The 21032-nt window shown below is 46.6% G+C and overlaps 1 protein-coding gene and 1 long non-coding RNA gene across 2 annotated transcripts in view; one reads left to right on the top strand and one right to left on the bottom strand.

The window, feature by feature from the left end:
- The window catches only part of LOC122940414 (zinc finger protein 260-like), a 492103-nt gene that overhangs the window by 75540 nt on the left and 395531 nt on the right, over positions 1 to 21032 (bottom strand). The window lies entirely within an intron of this gene.
- LOC122940454 lies at positions 8955 to 20549 on the top strand. The gene is made up of 4 exons (XR_006390277.1): positions 8955 to 9030; positions 9914 to 10002; positions 20211 to 20360; positions 20490 to 20549. It is a non-coding gene; the product is annotated as an uncharacterized LOC122940454 (long non-coding RNA).

The following is a 21032-nucleotide window of genomic DNA, read 5'->3' as shown; positions in this document are numbered from 1 at the left end:
CAATCCTACCTGCAGCGGTCATCCTCCTGGTTGCTAGGAGAAACACCGTGCTGCAGTGTTTCTGGCCCTGGGCTTTTATACCTAATATCAGCCAAATAGGCATATTTACTAGGGGGCGTTCCAGCTCAGCACTAGCCTCCCTGGCACTTTTCCCTCTACCCCTTATTCCTACATTAACCCAACTGCTGACCTGATAGTCCTGATCTTGCCCTCCTCCTCCCACCTCCATTTCACTGACCTCAGTCAGTGCCTGCACAGTGAGGTCTAAGCATCTCCCCAGGTCTGCAATGCCCCTAAGTGTTTCAAGCTAGTAACATAGTTTATAAGGCCGAAAAAAAGACATCTGTCCATCCAGTTCGGCCTTTTATCCTGCAAGTTGATCCAGAGGAAGGCAAAAAAAAATAAAAAATAGGGGGTAGAAGCCAATTTTCCCCACTTATGAGGAAAAAAATTCCTTCCCGACTCCAATCAGGGAGTCCACTACAGTCTGTACTTTAGGTAGGTGACTTTCCCAGTCGGTACTGTGGATAACTATATCGTCCAGGTACGCCAAAGCGTATGTGGACAGAGTACAATGTCGATTAGCCTTTGAAACATGGCGGGAGCGCCATGTAGACCAAAGGGTAATACCTTGTACTGATACAGCCCCTCTGGTGTGATGAAAGCCGTTTTCTCCTTGGCAGCCTCCATCAAGGGTACCCTTTGGTGAGGTCCAAAAGAGAAAAATACCGGGCTTGGCCTAACTTCTCAATAAGCTCATCCACTCGGGGCATGGGATATGCATCAAACTTGGAAACCTCATTAAGTTTGCTGAAGTCGTTACGATTCTAACGTCCTGTCCGGCTTGGATATTAAGACTATTGGACTGGCCCATTCACTTATTGACTCCTCAATGACACCTAGCTGTAACATCAGCTGCACTTCTTCCGAGATGGCTTGTCGCCGTGACTCAGGTACCCGGTATGGTTTCAACCGAATTCTGGCCTGAGTCTCAGTGACAATGTCATGTCGGATGATAGAAGTGCATCCAGGGTGGTCTGAAAACACATCTGTGTTCCTGCTGACGAACTCCCTGGCCTCCTGAGTCTGTTTAGAGGAAAGGTTGTCATTAATCTTTACTGTGGCAACTACTTCCCTCGTATCAGACCGTGGGACTGGAAACTCTAACCCCAGAAAACCCGGCTAGGGGCTGCTGTCCGTACTGGTTTCCCTTTCTTTCCACGGTTTCAGTAAGTTTACATGGTACATCCTGCTCCGGCTTTCTCCGCCTAGGCTGGAGTACCTTGTATGTTACCTCCCCAACTTTTTTGAGCACTTCGTAAGGACCCTGCCACCTAGCCAGGAAATTACTGTCCACCGTCGGCACCAGAACCAAAACCTGATCTCCTGGGTTAAAATTCCGGACCTCAGCCTGGCGATTATAGACCCTACTCTGGGCTCGCTGGGCTGCCTCCATATGTTCCTTAACCAGCGGCAACACTGTCTCCATCTGCTCTTGCATCCAAGTGACATACTCAATCACACTTTTATGCAGTGTGGGTTGTTGTTCCCACGCCTCTTTGGCTATGCCCAACAGACCACGCGGGTGTCGGCCATACAACCGTTCAAAGGGCGAGAACCCAGTGGAGGCCTGGGGCACTTCTCGCACTGCAAACATGAGATAGGGCAGTAGAAGATCCCAATCCCTCCCATCTTTAGACACCACCCACTTTAACATGTTTTTTAAGGTTTGATTAAACCTCTCTACCAGGCCGTCCGTTTGCGGGTGATAGACGGACGTCCATAACTGTTTGATCTGTAGTAATTTACTGAGTTCCCTCATGACTTTTGACATAACAGGAGTTCCCTGGTCGGTCAGAATCTCTTTAGGTAGGCCCATTTGGAAAAACATCTCCATTAACTCTTTGGCTATGAGTTTGGCCTATGTCGCAGTGGGATAGCCTCCGGGTACCGAGTGGCATAGTCCAGGACTACCAAGATGTGTTGGTGCCCTTCCAGACTTCAGGACTGGGCCTATGAGATCCATAGTGATCCGCTCGAATGGAACCTCAATAATCGGGATAGGGACCAGGGGAGTACGGAAATGTGGCTGGGGGCTGGTTATCTGGCAGGTTGGGCAAGACTTGCAATACTCTTCCACCTCTCTGAACACACTGGGCCAGTATAACCGCTGTAGAATCCGGTCCTGTGTTTTCTGCTGGCCCAGGTGTCCCCAATAACATGTTGGTGGGCTAGCTCCAACACAAGCTTGCGATACGTCCTTGGGCACCACCAACTGTTTAATATGCTCACCCCGTAGTTGACTTACCCGGTACAGCATCTGCTGTTGAACCACAAAACGGGGGAACATAGACTTGGCCCCCCAGTTGTTGCGGCTCACCCTCAACTACTACCACATTTTCCCAGGCCCGGGATAGAGTCGGATCCTGGTGCAATGCTGTACCAAAATTGTCTCCAGAGACGTTGCGGTCTGCCAACTCTGGACCCGGCGGCAAATCCTTCATGTCTCCTACCATTACATTCAGTTGGGTTGGCTCCCCCCTTCCACGGCAGTGGCGGCCACCCCTACTGCTGGCCCTTTGGCCTCAGGTTCCCAGTGTTCTGGTTTCCCCCCTTAGCAAGGCCATTCTATTGGGGCTACTCCTGCCCCATGGGTATCGGTGACTCTTGCCTCAGGCCACAGTGACGGGAAACCGGGGAAGTCTCTCCCAATTATTAGTTCATATTGTAACCTTTTGGCAACGGCCACCTAATGAGTCTACCTGCCGGCCACCATGGATAGAGACACCAGGGTGGTGGGATAGTCTTTTAAGTCTCCATGGATGCACACAGCACCGACTTTTCGGCCAGTATACTTGGCGAGGCGCACCAAGGCAGCTCTTACCAAGGACACCAGGCTCCCTAAGTCCAGCAGCGCCACCGCCAGGGTATCTCCCACTTGCACCTGGCACAGGTGACTATTGTCTATTGTCTTGGGGGTACCGTTTGAACACAGCCTCCTGGCATACATTGAGGGGCGGCAGCCATAGTTATTTTCCATGGGTTCCCCCCAATGGGGACAGTCGGCCCTTATATGACCAGGACCTTGAGAGCCAACAGACCATCGGCGCTGGGTCTGTAGGGAGTATATCCTGACCGGGTTTTGCTGGCACTGGCTGCCTGGTTGAGGGTTGAGATTTCTGGGGTCTAACTGGCCACCTCCCAAAAGAACCCCCTGTAGATTTCTGGTGGCCTCATAGCGCTCTACCAGATCGACCATATCTAGGGCATTACCAGGGGACATCTAGCCGATCCAGTGCTATAGAGGGTACGGCAAAGCCCTCCAGAACACATCACCCTTTACGGTAGGGTAGTCGGCCGCTTGATCAACTAGAAGGTCGAAAAACACCTGCTGGGGTCCAGACACCAGGAACGGAGCGACAACCTCAGCCCATTGTTCTCGGGGTAACTCTCTCTCAAGGCCACCATTTTGAATGCCGCCACATAAGTCTCGACCTCGTCCAAGGGGGTTATCTTAGGGATCGCCGAATGGACAGCTCTCTGGGCATCGTGGACGTTCTGGGGCGCTCCTGCTGTTTGCAACACCATCACATGCTGTAATAGCAGCTGGTTGGTTTACTGCTGCTGCTTATTAGCCTCCCGCTGCTGCAAGTTAGCCTCCATGAGGGCTTTCACAACAGCATCCATTTTGTCAGGGGACACGGGTCGTAACCTTGCTGGCTTGATATAGGACATACACCAGTGCCCAAAAAAAAAACTAAAAACTTTTCGGCCATTAGTCCAGCCTCACTGCGATTGCCCACATCCTCCACCAAATGTGGGGATTTGCTCCGGTAGACAGATTAGCAGACGCAGTATAGAGGCAAGGAACCAGATTGTAAATAAAACTTCAGTGTTTTATTCACACTCAGCAAAACATAACAATCTTTGTGCTTGTTCATAAACAGCAAAACAAAACAGTGTTCACCTGGAATCCTAGGTGTCAGTTCACACCCGGCTGAATGCTCAGCCACAGAAAAGTTCCCTGGCTCTTCCAGGCGGCCTGCACGCCTGTTTGCAGTCTTCAGCTTTCAGCACACAGGGCTCCACAGCTTCACTGTCAGATGGAGGTAAAATCCACACCACCTGATTGACTGCTTTTTAAGCCTGCCAAGACCCAGCCTGGAACGTGGGGAGTAGCAACCCACCCAGAACTTTGGCTACTCCCAGTAAACGCCGTCTCGGGTCAGCTTTACAGCCATACTAAACAGCTGAAGTGTCAGACGGCAATCTGCAATACTGACACTAGAGAAAAAACTGCTCTTACCTCACCGAGGCCAGGAACCTCGGTGACACATACCACTATCAATGACGGCCCCTTGTTCCTTCCTACAATAGTTATTAGATCTCTTCTGAGTTGTCTTTTTTCTAAAGTGAATAACCCTAATTTTGATAATCTTTCTGGTTACTGTAGTCCACCCATTCCAGTCATTACTTTAGTTGCCCTCCTCTAAACCCTTTCCAGCTCTGCTATGTCTGCCTTGTTCACAGGAGCCCAGAACTGTACACAGTACTCCATGTGTGGTCTGACTAGTGACTTATAAAGTGATAGGACTATGTTCTCATCACAGGCAGCTATGCCCCTTTTGATGCAACCCATTATCTTATTGCCCTTGGCAGCAGCTGCCTGACACTGGTTTCTACAGGTTAGTTTGCTGTTCACTAAAATTCCTAGGTCCTTTTCCATGTCACTGTTACCCAGTGTTTTACCATTTAGTATGTACGGGTGACTTGCATTATTCCTCATCTGCCACTTCTCTGCCCAAGCCTCCAATCTATCCAGATCGCTCTGTAGTAGTATACTGTCCTCTTTCATTTTAATTACTTTACACAGTTTAGTGTCATCTGCAAAAACTGATATTTTACTTTGCAAGCCTTCTACAAGATCATTAATAAATATATTGAAGAGAATAGGGCCCAATACTGACCCCTGAGGTACTCCAGGTACTAGCACATTGGGAGCCTCGGGTCACCAGTCCATTATGGGTAATTGATTCAAGCCATTATTTGTTTACACAGTATTTTGTGATGTAGCTCATGCATTCATGCTCTGTTGTGCGGATTTGTTATGTATTTTTGGCATCGGGCCATGGTTTCTGTTTCCATATTGTCCCCACACACATTGTCTGCTGGCATCATTTACCATATTTCCCTTGGACTCTTGACCTGTAGCTGCTCCTGTGTGATCTCTACTACCAGGGGTTTAGGGGTGAAGGAGTCCTTGTGGCCTCCCTCTCCCCTTGTTTTCACCTATGTTATATAAATGTTTACATCAATAAAGAATTTATTGCTATATTTCATATTTTCATACTTAATAGGGGCTATTAGTGAGTGCTGTTATAGAAGTTGTACTATATGAGTCTAGGCCCTTTCTATTATTTTTCTGTTATATCTGAGGTATGTGTTGGTTCCTGGGCCTGGGCTGAAGATTCCCTAATATCCCTAAGATGGTGAAAGGGGGAAAGAGGCAGCCTGCTCCTTCAGGACCTGGAGGGGGCAGGCCTCTCTCTAACAGCCTAGACAGACAACCACAAGAAAACAAAAACCAACTTATCTTTACTGAGCAGGAACAGCCAATCCTTCCTTCCTTCCTACCTCTGAGCCAGACAGAAGCTATAACCCGCACAGGACACTGGGAGTGGGCGTAATTTAAACTCTAACCAATGACCATACCCAGTGCACCTGAAGGAAGGCGGATATAGCTCAACTCCAAAACAAAAAGGCTACACCCGTGCTGCTAACCTGGCAGACCTCCGCACATAGCCTGAGCAGGGCATGACACTTGGACACCCAGTAGTTGTAAGGCACTGAGGGATCATTCAGGACGCTGTCACGGGTTGCTATGTATTCTTTCACCATTTTCCAAAACTTGTCCCTCCGTGAGCCACTAGGCCGCGCTTCAGGGTGAGGTTGCTGGCGGGGTGTCATAAAAGTGTCCCATGCCTTGGACAGTGTTGCCCTGCGTTTGTTGGAACTGGTCTGTGTTCCCCTTGTCTCCCTTCCTCGGTTGCCAAAGGAAGTACGGACTCTGCCACCAGTATTGTCAGATGTAAATGTTTTGAGCAATTTCTCAACAAGGACCTTCTGGTATTGCACCATTTTAATCAGCCATGTGTGCCAAGACGTCGATGTCGACATCAGCATGACTCTCCATGTAGCAGAGGCAACATTCTCCAGCTCCTCCTCCTCCTCATGGTCTAATTCACGCTGAGAAGACGAAATGTGGGTGGTCTGGCTATCACCCACACTAAAGTCCTCCCCCATTTCCACGTCTGCCACATTCAGAGCCTCGTCCTTAATTGTGAGCAGCGATCATTTGAGTAGACAGCAGTGGGATGGTTACGCTGATAATGGTGTTATCGCCACTAACCATCTGTGTGGATTCCTCAAAGTTTCTCAACACCTCACAGAGGTCTGCCATCAATGCCCACTCCTCGCTTGTGAATAGTGGCAGTTGACTCGAAAGGCGACGACCATGTTTCAGCTGGTATTCCACAACTGCCCTCTGCTGCTCACAAAGCCTGGACAACCTGTGGAACATTGAGTTCCAGCGTGTACTCACGTCGCACAACAGTCGGTGAGCTGGAAGTCCCAAGCGCTGCTGCAGCGCTGACAGAGCGGCTAAAGCTGTGGACAGCTTGAGGAAATGGGCACACATGCGGCGCGCCTTCACTAGTAGCTCCGGCAAATTGGGGTATGTTTTAATAAAGCGTTGTACCACTACGTTTAATACATGGGCTAGGCTTTGCACGTGCATCAGGTTGTCGAGCTCCAAAGCCGCCACCAAGTTACGGCCATTGTCCGCTACAACCATGCCTGGTTGTAGGTTGAGTGTCGACAGCCACAGCTCGGTCTGGTCCCTTATACCCTGCCATAGCTCTGCAGCGGTGTGCTGTTTGTCCCCTAGGCCGATCAGCTTCAGCACGGCCTGTTGATGTTTCCCCACAGCGGTTATACACTGCTTTCAGCTGGCGACTGGTGGCTGACTGCTGGAGGCAGAAGTGGTGGAGGTAGTGGCGGAAGAAGAGGAGGAGGAGAAGTGGGGGTCGGAGCCAGTAACATGTGCCATCCCACTCACTCCCAGCCTCCACAACATTCACCCAGTGTGCGGTCAGGGAAATGTAGCGTCCCTGGCCACCAGCACTTGATGTGTCTGTGGTGAAGTGGACCTTCCCGGTAACTGCGTTGGTCAGGGCACGGTGATGTTCTGGGACACATGTTGGTGTAAGGCGGGCACGGCACACCGTGAAAAATTGTGGTGGCTAGGGACTGCGTACCGAGGGACTGCCCCTGACATCCACAAGCCTATATGGCAACATTTGAAGGGCCAGTCATTTTGAAAGTTGCGCATTTATTGCTATGGCCTGTAGGTGGGTGGCTGGGTATTTACGCTTGTGTTCAAATGCCTGGGGTAAGGACAATTGGACGCTGTGCTGGGACATGGAAGTGGATGTATTTGCTGATGGTGCATGGCAAGGGGCATCCAGACCTGCGCCTTTGACGGGGGATTGGCCAGCAGTGCGTAACACAGGGGAAGAGGAGGTAGTGGGGTGGCCGGCAGACCCAGATTGTGGACCCAGGCGTTCAGCCCACTGATTAGGGTGCTTGGATGCCATGTGGCGGATCATGCTGGTGGTGGTGAGGTTGCTGGTGTTCGCACCCCGGCTCATTTTGGTAAGGCACAGGTTGCAAACTACCACTCTTGTCGTCTGCACTTTCCACACAAAAGCACCATACTGCGGAACACCTACCCCTTGGCAAGGGAGACTTACACATGTGGGTGCTCGGTGTAACGGTTGCGGGCCTGTTTGGTGTGGGCGGACTTCTCCCTTTTCCCACCCCACTGCCTTTTACAGCTTGTTGTGGTGCGGCAGATCCCTCCCCGTCTGTACTGCTTTGCTCGCTCGGCTTTTCACATTCCCAAGTTGGGTCAGTGACCTCATCGTCCACCACCTCATCCCCATCCTCCTGACTTGACCTAAGAACAACCTCAGTGATTGACAGTCTCATCCTCATCCACCTCGTGAACAAATAATTGACGTTCAACACCCTCATCTTCTTGACCCTGTGATAGGTCAAGAGGTTGTGAATCAGGGCACAAGATCTGTGCCTCTTCAAGCGTGCTTGGCGAGAGGGCCAAATCTAGTGAAGGCGATGAAAATAGGTCCTGGGACTGTCCGAGTGTGTTATCAATGGTTTGTCCGACTCCTGACTCTACATGGTGGGAGAATTCTGTGAACCAGACTCTTTGCTAATGAGACTGGTCTTGGTGAAAGAGGGGGTGGAAGAATAATCTTCTGTCATCCAACCGACCACCTGGTCGCACTGGTCCGACTTGGACAGTGTTGTCCTGCGACGCCAAGTTAACTGTGAAATTAATCTGGGTACGTTTTTTTTTTTCCCAAATAGAAATGATTCTAGGCTGGACTCCTGTATATAACGTTTGTGGATTGAGCGCACGCACAGATGTGGCACAAATTAGGTTAATTTCCCCAGAAAAATTATTTTCTATGATGGAGCGGTGTGTATCTCACTAGCAGGCACACTCTAGTGAATAAGCCCCCTGTAAGAATTTCTGCTAAACGCACTGCTTTCTGATGGTGACCGTAGATCTCACTGATATGTGATATTTCTTTCTTTTGAAAGCTCATCACTAGTCCTCAGAGTCGGTCCCCGCCGATCAGATGCCGATGGTCTATCCAGAGGACAGATCATTAGTAAAAAAAACTGCAGAACCCCTTTAAGTGAAATATACAGCGCCCCCCCCCCATACACTAGAGCGCCCTCGTAGGAACACGGATGTCTGGAATGCTCTGTGACTCCTCTACCGCTCTCCACTATATCTTCCCTCACTGCGCAGCCGCTGTCTTCTAGAACACCACAAGCTCTCGCCCCTCTCACACACATATCAGATGGAGGCGGCCGGGCCTGCACGGTGCGCTCTCCTTCACTGTGTGAGCTCTGGGGTAGAGACAGCTGCGGGTCCTGGAGGTGGGTCTGACATTGGGGTGATACCCCTAAACATCTCCTGAGCACACACAGAGCCCCGATACCAGCAGATTACATCGCCGGCTCTGCTACATGGACATGACAGAGACTCCGCTGTAGTAACTGAACATTACACATACACAGCTCTGCTACATGGACATGACAGAGACTCCTCTGTAGTAACTGAACATTACATATACACAGCTCTGCTACATGGACATGACAGAGACTCCTCTGTAGTAACTGAACATTACATATACACAGCTCTGCTACATGGACATGACAGAGACTCAGCTGTAGTAACTGAACATTACACATACACAGCTCTGCTACATGGACATGACAGAGACTCCGCTGTAGTAACTGAACATTACACATACACAGCTCTGCTACATGGACATGACAGAGACTCAGCTGTAGTAACTGAACATTACACATACACAGCTCTGCTACATGGACATGACAGAGACTCCGCTGTAGTAACTGAACATTACACATACACAGCTCTGCTACATTGACATGACAAAGACTCAGCTGTAGTAACTGAACATTACAGATACACAGCTCTGCTACATGGACATGACAGAGACTCCGCTGTAGTAACTGAACATTACGCATACACAGCTCTGCTACATGGACATGACAGAGACTCCGCTGTAGTAACTGAACATTACGCATACACAGCTCTGCTACATGGACATGACAGAGACTCCGCATATAAGCATTACAGCTCTACAGCTCTGCTACATACACAAAATTTACAAACTGCACAGCAGAGCCCTGCATATACAGAGCAGATAAACCTGGTCATCAGATTTCCATGACTCCGCCCACTTATGATCACATGGTCATGACATCATCACAGGTCCCTTACTTCCTCATACAGCACAGCCTGACTCCTGTACATGGTGGTAGAAATGAAAACCCCTGATGCTCCTGGTGAAGGGTTGTCAGAGGAGGACATGGCCCGTCCAGGTAAGTGGAACACTTATCACATCCACACATGTAAGGCCTGTTCAGACCTGCGTTAGGGTCCATTCACACGTCCGCAAAATGGGTCCGCATCCTTTCTGCAGTTTTGCAGACCCATTCATTTTCAATGGGGCCGGAATGTGCTATCCGCATTTGCGGATCCTCACTTCCGCATCTGTGCTTCTTTTTCCGCAAAAAAATAGAACATGTCTTATTCTTAGGATAAGCTAGTGTGACGCACAGGAATAAAGAAAAATCAGGTGGAGGTGCTCCCAGTAAAGAGGATCCGCCCTTCCTCTGGCAATTGAATAGAATAAGGATAAGAATACTGGGCACTCTCACTTATGTCCAATCAGACACTTTATTATACATATAATTGGTTAATATATAAACGCATAATCATAGTAAGACCATAAATTGGACTTGAATAGAATTAATAAAACACTAAAAATACTACCTAAAAATTAACAATAAAAGTATGTAATATATTTCCACGATAGGACTAAAATGGTGGCCAGTCCATAAAGATAAATGAGCAATGGGGTCCCGACTGCTTGCTAATAATAATCTTGTAGCTACAAGCAATTTAGAGTCCACACTCTATATTCCCTTTAAGAAGGCTTGGGATGCTACAGTTAACGTAATTCACCTGGGTGAGTATACTCGCGGCGTCCCGCTTTTACTCACTGTGCAGTGTCATTTTCCTTGCCGGTAAACTTGCGATCCAAGCACTCCTGCCGTAGCTGTATATTGCTGAGGCTTTCGTTCCCGTGTCACTGGGGTCCTCTGGCTACCGCTCCGTAGTTGCTTAGAGCCGGCAAACCCTGGGACTCAGAGCACCTTACCCCACGTCGGCTGACCTGCGTCACGATACTTTGTATCCTCGTGTTCTGCGCTTGCAGCCGCCGGCGTGTCAGGGCTTAGCAAGTCACGGAATCCTTGAATAATTTAAAGTACAACACAGCCTTTATGGTTCCAGCATGTGCTTCTTATGATTGATCTGGGGGTCTCTTCACCAAACGCGTTTCGGGGTACTTTGCCCCTTCCTCAGTGGTAGTGACTCCCCCACAAATGTCGGCTTTTATATAAGGATTCAAATTGCTCAAACAGGTGTTGATCCTCCTCATTTTCCTCAAAAGCTGGTACGGATTTTTAGTCCATTCCTTGTGGATTTCAACCTAATCTTCTATAAAAACACCCCTACATTAAAACTAAATTCTGCTTTATACACATTAGTATTCACCGACCCCTATATACTCAATATAATCATGGGCTAGAATACTATATTATTTTATTTTTCAATACATTTTTTGGAAAAACATTTTTCCACTGTTTTTGTTATTCTTCATAGTTTAGAATCTTCCCAAATTGGGGATAAGATGACGGGTTTCAAAAATGTTTTTCAAAAAAATGTATTGGAAAAATAAACTAAACTAATATATACACAAAAAAACTAAAAGAATAAATAAACAAAATAATGAAAAATGATTTTTCGTCGGGGACGGGTGAATAATGAATATGGTCCCTATAAGATATTTGAACACTGGGACATTGAAGATTGAGAGATAAAGTAACATTGGATTCGGCTATTAGGGGGTTAAAGCCTCTGTTCCAGTCTCTTGGAACACAAAATAGGAACCTGTATTAAACTATTGCTGGTTTATCGCAATGTTATTTCACCTCGGTATATATATATTTGATAGGAGGGAAGAATGGAGTGATCTATACACAACTTGTCATCCAAATCCCTCCGGTTAATAAGGAATAAACCTAAACCGCACAGATACCGCAGGAATGTCTTCAGTTGGTTTTGGTTGAAAGACAATAGGGTGAATAGAATAATATAGTATTCTAGCCCATGATTATATTGAGTATATAGGGGTCGGTGAATACTAATGTGTATAAAGCAGAATTTAGTTTTAATGTAGGGGTGTTTTTATAGAAGATTAGGTTGAAATCCACAAGGAATGGACAAAAAATCCGTACCAGCTTTTGAGGAAAATGAGGAGGATCAACACCTGTTTGAGCAATTTGAATCCTTATATAAAAGCCGACATTTGTGGGGGAGTCACTACCACTGAGGAAGGGGCAAAGTACCCCGAAACGCGTTTGGTGAAGAGACCCCCAGATCAATCATAAGAAGCACATGCTGGAACCATAAAGGCTGTGTTGTACTTTAAATTATTCAAGGATTCCGTGACTTGCTAAGCCCTGACACGCCGGCGGCTGCAAGCGCAGAACACGAGGGTACAAAGTATCGTGACGCAGGTCAGCCGACGTGGGGTAAGGTGCTCTGAGTCCCAGGGTTTGCCGGCTCTAAGCAACTACGGAGCGGTAGCCAGAGGACCCCAGTGACACGGGAACGAAAGCCTCAGCAATATACAGCTACGGCAGGAGTGCTTGGATCGCAAGTTTACCGGCAAGGAAAATGACACTGCACAGTGAGTAAAAGCGGGACGCCGCGAGTATACTCACCCAGGTGAACTACGTTAACTGTAGCATCCCAAGCCTTCTTAAAGGGAATATAGAGTGTGGACTCTAAATTGCTTGTAGCTACAAGATTATTATTAGCAAGCAGTCGGGACCCCATTGCTCATTTATCTTTATGGACTGGCCACCATTTTAGTCCTATCGTGGAAATATATTACATACTTTTATTGTAGATTTTTAGGTAGTATTTTTAGTGTTTTATTAATTCTATTCAAGTCCAATTTATGGTCTTACTATGATTATGCGTTTATATATTAACCAATTATATGTATAATAAAGTGTCTGATTCGACATAAGTGAGAGTGCCCAGTATTCTTATCCTTATTCATGTCTTATTCTTGTCCGCAATTGCGGACAAGATTAGGCATTTTTCTATTATAGTGTTGGCGATGTGTGGTCTGCAAAATGCGGAATGCACATTGCTGGTGTCCGTGTTTTGCGGATCCGCAGAACACTTACGGATGTGTGAATGGACCCTTAGGCCTCTTTCACACTTGCGTTGTCCGGATCCGGCGTGTACTCCACTTGCCGGAATTACACGCCGGATCCGGAAAATGCAAGTGTACTGAAAGCATTTGAAGACGGCTCCGTCTTCAAAATGCGTTCAGTGTTACTATGGCAGCCAGGACGCTATTAAAGTCCAGGTTGCCATAGTAGGAGCGGAGAGCCGGGGAGCAGTATACTTACAGTCCGCGCGGCTCCCGGGGCACTCCAGAGTGACGTCAGAGCGCCCCATGCGCATGGATGACGTGCCATGCGATCACGTCATTCATGCGCGTGGGGCGCCCTGACGTCACTCTGGAGCGCCCCGGGAGCCGCACGGACGGTAAGTATACTGCTCCCCCGCTCCCCGCTACACTTTACCATGGCTGCCAGGGCTTTAGCGTCTCGGCAGCCATGGTAACCATTCAGAAAAAGCTAAACGTCGGATCCGGCAATGCGCCGAAACGACGTTTAGCTTAAGGCCGGATCTGGATCAATGCCTTTCAATGGGCATTCATTCCGGATCCGGCCTTGCGGCAAGTCTTCAGGATTTTTGGCCGGAGCAAAAAGCACAGCATGCTGCCATATTTTTTCTCCGGCCAAAAAACGTTCCGGTCCGGAACTGAAGACATCCTGATGCATCCTGAACGGATTTCACTCCATTCAGAATGCATTAGGATAAAACTGATCAGGATTCTTCCGGCATAGAGCCCCGACGACGGAACTCTATGCCGGAAGACAAGAACGCAGGTGTGAAAGAGCCCTTATAGAGATGCAGCACGGAGCAGCCATCAGGACCTCCCAACTGTGTAAACGAACAAAGAGGGACATAAAGCGCACAGCAACACATTTTTCCCCGCGGTGTGCCCGCGGTGCGCCCCCCGCAGTAATGTGCCCACGTTGCACCCCTCACAGAATGTAAATAAATAAACACCCCATACTTACCTTCTTCTTCTTAGCAGCATCAGGACATCGGCTGCTCTAGTCTGTGAAGGAGGCGGAGCTGAGGCTATAAACACTATACACAGAAGTATACATTAAAACTGAGAGATAAATATACCGGCCAGTCAAACAGATTGGTTGGATAAAAATAAGTAAGAGATGGAAAGGAGTAGAATGTCTTACCGTTGTAGAGTCCAGTAAAAGATAAAGTCTTTGTAAGGAATAATCCAAGACGGCGGGGTGCCCGTGTCTAGCGGGCGGTCGTGATGTTATTCGACTTCAGATGGTAGATGAAGGACCAGGACTTGGGGGGTCGCTGTGTCTTACACCCTCTGTAGCTGGGAGTGGCTATGACACTATGACGCTAGTCCAGCCTTAGGGGGCAGTTCTTGCCCCAGAGAGAGAAAATCTGGCAGAATCCTTGCTTGGCCAGTTTCTCAGTACACGTGGTCAGATTAAGAAATAGAGTTCATATTTATAATCAGTAGGACTTTACGAATCATCTGATGAAATGTGACTGGAAGACAATACAGTGTGCCTGAGAACCTTTATATCTCGAAGCGGGAATTTCCTTGCGGATCTCCTGGAAGGTGGGTTAGAATAACCCCAACCCTTTCTGAAGAGATTGCTCATTCCGTATTTTCCTAACTCATGAAATAGGAGGAAAATATGGAAAAAATATGAAATCTATGGATTGGAGGTGACTTTCAGGTCATACCGCTTCTTGTACCAACCAGCTGTGTGATAAGGATCGGTCATTCTTTTCTGATGTTTCTGACCAGGCGTAGGGTGTTAAGACCCCTGCTGTGCTGGGGCCGCTCAGACTAGAGAGAGGGCACTTATATGGGGTTTTGTCAAGATAATATCAGATTGATGGATGTACAACCCGGCATGGGGTCAGGAAGAATCTTTGCCACGGATTTGCTAATTTACCTCTGTGAGCTATAACTGAAAGTTTTAACTCTTTGTGTGAATGCGAGGGCTATTGTGATTTTTGTAATTTTAAAACGGGATGCATTCGCAATTTATTTGTATTGCCGAGATCACAAAGCATCACAGGGGGGGCACCGCGGATGTCCCCGTTGTGTGTGTGTGTGTGTGTGTGGGGGGGGGGCACGCCACGGATGTCCCTGTTGTGGGGGGGGGATGCCGCGGATGTCCCAGTTGGGGGGTGGGGATGCCGTGGATGTCCCGGTTGTTCATTTATTGTTGTAATGCTCTCCCTGAAGTGTCCACATTATTTATACTGCCCCTACTATCATAGTGCCCCCATTAGTTATATTCTTCCCTATAGTGTCCTTTAAAAATTATAATTACTCAGCCCCTTCATTATACAGTCCAATGTAAATAACATCACTCCCTCCCCCAACTAGGGTTTTAGCATGTATCAACTTATCGATACCCAATCGATACTTTTGTACCGGTATCTATTCGATACCGGGATTTGACATTTACCGATACTAAGCTGCTCTACTGCGCAGCCTAGTATCAGAGAACATGGCCATGTTCCCTCAGCAGCACAGGTGAGAAGGAATCACTCCCTCCCTCCCACCTGTGTCGCTGCCACCAATAGAGAGAGGGGCAGAGGAGGGAAGGGAGTGTGGCCACTGCGCCACCAATGATAACTCACTGGTTATCATCATTGGTGGCGTAGAAACTCCAAAAAAGTGACCCCATTTTAGAAACTATGGGATAGGGTGGTAGTATCGTTGGTATTAGTTTAGGGTACATATGATTTTTGGTTGCTCTATATTACACTTTTTGTGAGGCAAGGTAACAAGAAATAGCTGTTTTGGCAACATTTTTTGTTATTTACAACATTCATCTGACAGTATTTTTATAGAGCAGGTTGTCACGGACGTGGCGATACCTAATATGTATACTGGACGAATATCTTAGGTAGGGTCTCAATTTTTGCGGGATGAGTTAATGGTTTGATTGGCACTATTTTGGGGTGGATATGACTTTTTTATTGCTTGCTATTACACTTTTTGTGATCTAAGGTGAAAAAAATAGCTTTTTTTACACCGTTTTTTTTACGGTATTCATCTGAGGGGTTAGGTCATGTTATATTTTTATAGAGCAGATTATTACGGACGCGGCGATACCTAATACGTATACTTTTTTTCATTTATGTAAGTTTTACACAATTATTTCATTTTTGAAACAAAAAAATAATCATGCTTTAGTGTCTCCATACTCTGAGAGCCATAGTTTTTTCAGTTTTGGGGCGATTATCTTAGGTAGGGTCTGATTTTTTGCGGGATGAGGTGAGGTTTTATTGGTACTATTTTGGCGTACATACGACTTTTTTGATCACTTTTATTACCTTTTTTGGGAAGTAAGGTGGGCAAAATTTCAATTTCATAATATATATATTTTTTTTTTATGGCGTTCACCGTGCGGGTAAAGTAACATAACCGTTTTATAGATCAGGTCGTTACGGACGTGGTGATATCAAACGTGTAGGGAATTGTATTTTTTAAATTTTTAACTTATTTTTTTAACTTTTTTTTTTTTTTACCCAGGCCCACTTTGTTCTTGAAGATCCAGTGGGTCTAATGTCTGTATAATACAGTATAGTGTACTGTACTGTATTTTCACTTTGCAAAGTGATTAGACTTCTGCCTTTAGCAGAAGTCTAATCAGCACCATGGACAGCCTCTGATCAGTACCATGGACAGCCGGACGCCTGTGAAAGCGTCCGGTTGCCATGGTAACCATCACTCGCCGCCACAGCAGAGCAGTGGGTGATGGGGAGCTGAAAAGGCACAACAGCCCCCGAAGGGAGAGGGGACCGCGGCATGGAAGGGGTTAAACGCCTGCCATCTGTGCCAACACACAGGACCCCCCCCCTCGCATTTAGCCAAGGTGCCTGCTCAATGATTTGAGCAGGCACCGGGTTTCGATCACCGCCCACCAAGCGGCGGTGATCGGAAATACTTAGGGTTGTAGTCAATGGATTAGGCAGTGGCTGAGGGACAGACAACAGAGGGTTGTAGTCAATGGAGTATATTCAGACCATGGTCTTGTTACCAGTGGGGTACCGCAGGGATCTGTTCTGGGACCCATATTGTTTAATATCTTTATCAGCGAAATTGCAGAAGGCCTCAATGGTAAGGTGTGTCTTTTTGCTGATGACACAAAGATTTGTAACAGGGTTGATGTTCCTGGAGGGATACACCGAATGGAAAATGATTTAGAAACTAGAGGAATGGTCAAAAATCTGGCAACTAAAATTGAATGTTGATAAGTGCAAGATAATGCACCTGGGACGTAAAAACCCAAGAGCAGAATATAAAATCAGTGATACAGTCCTAACCTCAGTATCTGAGGAAAGGGATTTAGGGGTCATTATTTCAGAAGACTTAAAGGTAGGCAGACAATGTCACAGAGCAGCAGGAAATGCCAGCAGAATGCTTGGGTGTATAGGGAGAGGCATTACCAGTATACAGAGGGAGGCGCTCATGCCGCTCTACAGAGCACTAGTGACACCTCATCTGGAGTATTGTGCTCAGTACTGGAGGCCATATCTCCAGAAGGATATTGATACTTTGGAGAGAGTTCAGAGAAGAGCTACTAAACTGGTACATGGATTGCAGGATAAAACTTACCAGGAAAGATTAAAGGACCTTACCATGTATAGCTTGGAAGAAAGACGAGACAGAGGGGATATGATAGAAACTGCTAAATACATAAAGGGAATCAACAAGGTAAAAGAGGAGAGAATATTTAAAAGAAGAAAAACTGCTACAAGAGGACATAGTGTTAAATTAGAGGGGCAAAGGTTTAAAAGTAATATCAGGAAGTATTACTTTACTGAGAGAGTAGTGGATGCATGGAATAGCCTTCCTGCAGAAGTGGTAGCTGCAAATACAGTGAAGGAGTTTAAGCATCCATGGGATAGGCATAAGGCCATCCATCATATAAGATAGGGCCAGGGACTATTCATAGGATTCAGATATATTGGGCAGACTAGATGGGCCAAATGGTTCTTATCTGCCGACACATTCTAGGTTTCTATGTGTCCTTAACGATCGGGAAATCAGGGTGTTTTAAAAAACAAATATTAAGTTTAAATCACCCCCTTTCCCAATTTTACATATAAAATATATAAACCATAAATAAACATATTACATATCACCACACCCAAAAAAGTGCAAACTATAAAAAACAGAGCAGAAACAGAAAAAAATTAAACTAAAACCGCACGATTTTCAATTTTTTTATAAAATGTGGAATGTACGCTGCTTTTTTGGTGTTTTTTTTCCCGCATGGTACCGCGTATCGCAATACTTTTTTATGGTATCGAAATCGAATCAAAATTTTGGTATCGCAACAACCCTACCCCCAGCCACCTCCAACATGGAGTCCCATGTAAATAACATCGCCCCCTCAACATTCAGTCCCATTTTAATAACATAATCCCCTCCCCAGCCACCAGGGGAGGATTGGCCAAAGACCTTACAGGGAAATTTCCCGTTGGGCCTATGCCCAAGGGGCCCCCTGAGCCCTCCTGAGGCCGGCCAGTGGAAGTTTTTGGGGATGTATTTTGTGCTGATGGGGCAGTATTTTGTTAGGGATTATGGTATTTGGCTCTGTTGGGGTGGTATAACATGCCACAATATGGTATTGCCGGCCCTACCTACTTGTGTTGACCCTGCCTTCCATCAATTTGGACCTACAAAAACGGGTCCACTTTTAGCATTTTTTCCAGGACCACTTTAAGTTCCCAATGCTCCCCTGCCAGCCACCATCAACATACAGTCCCATGTAAATAACATCACTTCCTCCCACAGCTGCCTTCAACATACAGTCCCATGTGAATAACATCATCTGCTGTCCAGCCACCTACAACATACAGTCCCCATGTAAATAGCATCACCCTGCCCCAGCCACGTCCAACATGCAGTCCCATGTAAATAACATCACCCCTCAACATTTAGTCCCATGTAAATAGCATCACTCCACCCTCTCCAATTTACATTATCATGTAAATAACATCCCTGCCTTCAGCCCTAACAAACAGTCCCAGTTAAATAACCAGCATTCCTCTGGCTCTCACACCGAATCCTTCCCTTCACTTACTTCTCCACCGCTTCTTCCCCAGGACTTCTCTTCACTGCAGCGCGCCATCCTCTGCTGTACTGGTCACATGATGGTGACATCATCGCAGGTCCTCAACCATTGCCTTCAGCACTGATCACATAGACTGTGATGTCATCACAGGTCCTTCCGCTCTTCCAATACATTAGATTCAATTGTATTGCCATCCTTAGGACGATAATACAGTTTGATCTATCTGGCAGGCAGTACATTCGGAACCTGAGACAAAACATCTAGGGACCAGGCTCCGAATGTTTTAACCTAGCAACACCCCTGCCTTTCTGCAAGTGTGATCTACTCCTCCTTATCTTTTCTGTGAGGTCCGGAGCTGAAAACAAACATAGTGTGAAGTAAGGAAATGGACATCGCAGCAATACAGTGGTGGCAGATTGCACTGAAGTGATACATTCCCTGATTCTGAGTGAAATGCATCTAGCTGTGCAGCTGAAACAGGGAATAATATGTCTGAAAAATACATTAGTGAAGCCCAAAAAAGAAGCACAGAGATTATACAAACTTTATTGGAAACATTCCACATTTTTCAAACCAGCACCTGGATCTGAATACTTTCATATTAGCATGTAATTAAAAATGTTGTGTAACCACATATACATGTATCAGTATAAGTGCCACCTGCTGATTGTTCAGGAGTGTTTGGAGTTGGACATCTACATTGATCTTTTATTGATGACCTTTCCTGAGTACATGCTGGAGAAACCCTTTAAGGACCCCTGTATTTCATCATTCTGCTTGTTAAAAATAAATCTATTAAACTACAACATCCGTGTGGTCATGAGGAGCTGCCACAAACAAAATCTGCCAACCCAATGTCTGTCTAGATAGTAATAACAATCTTTATGTATCGCCAACATATTACTCAACGTTTTACAATTACCCTTATGGGACCTGTAGAATCCTCCACTGCTCCAGCACTGAGGCTCCTGTGGTCTCCTTCAGTCTGTTTACATCACTGCAGGGACAGTATTGGTTGGAGCTCTGATGACGGTATGTATGTCACCTGACCATTGAGGCCTATGATAGTCTATGGTGGGCACGTGCTGTGGCATCACTGATGACGTCTTTTATTGGCTGTAGGGAAGGTGTGACATACCATAAAACTGCCTTGTCCTCACACATGTTTTGATCACTATAATAAGGATTTTCCATTGTCTCATCTTCTCTCCATTCAGGTTCCTACAATATAGTATTCTCTCAGTGGATATCTTCTATATGACATCAATCTCCTGATTGACCCATCAAGGATGGACAGGGACAGGGACAAGATGGCGGAGAGTATAATAAATCTCACCCTAGAGATCCTCTTCCGGCTTACTGGAGAGGTGAGAGATTCTGATGATGTCACATTACATCATCTTATCTATGTTACTAACAGATGGACATGACTGGAGAGGTGAGGGACTCTGGAGATGTATGGAGTGATATTTATTACTGTGTCTCTCCATAACCAGGACTACACAGTAGTGAAGAAGACCTCTAGTGAGCGCTGTCAGGCCCCTGTGTCTGAAGGATGGGGAAGAACCCTGAGCCCAATCATGGGGCCTCCACCTCACCCCCTGATACATGAGGAAATCGATAGAGAGAAGATCCTAGAACTCACCAGCAAGATGATTGAGCTGCTGACTGGAGAGGTGACACTGCTGGGACATTATACAGGAACACTTTGAAGGGATCTGGGTGATGACTGTATAATTTTGTTAAAACCGCAGCACTTCAACGATTCCAACATTTAAAGGATTTATTCTTCACCGAATGCAGCTGCATTCGGTGAAGAATAAATCCTAGAAATTTTGTAATTGTTGGAGTGCTGCGGTTTTATTAATCTTATGGTTTTGTGAGGAGACCCAGAGGCTGGGACTTGACACTGCGTGCACCGCCGCGTATTGGACTGTCTGGGATTACTCAGTGAGTAGTGCTGTCTTGATGTTATATTGGTGTATCATTGTGTTGTCAGGTTCCTATAAGGTGTCAGGATGTCACCGTCTATTTCTCCA

The sequence above is a fragment of the Bufo gargarizans genome, chromosome 6 (assembly GCF_014858855.1).
Source record: "Bufo gargarizans isolate SCDJY-AF-19 chromosome 6, ASM1485885v1, whole genome shotgun sequence".
In the NCBI taxonomy this organism is placed as follows: domain Eukaryota; kingdom Metazoa; phylum Chordata; class Amphibia; order Anura; family Bufonidae; genus Bufo; species Bufo gargarizans.
The sequence above is the reverse complement of the archived record's forward strand: the minus strand, read 5'-3'. Positions and strand labels throughout refer to the sequence as shown.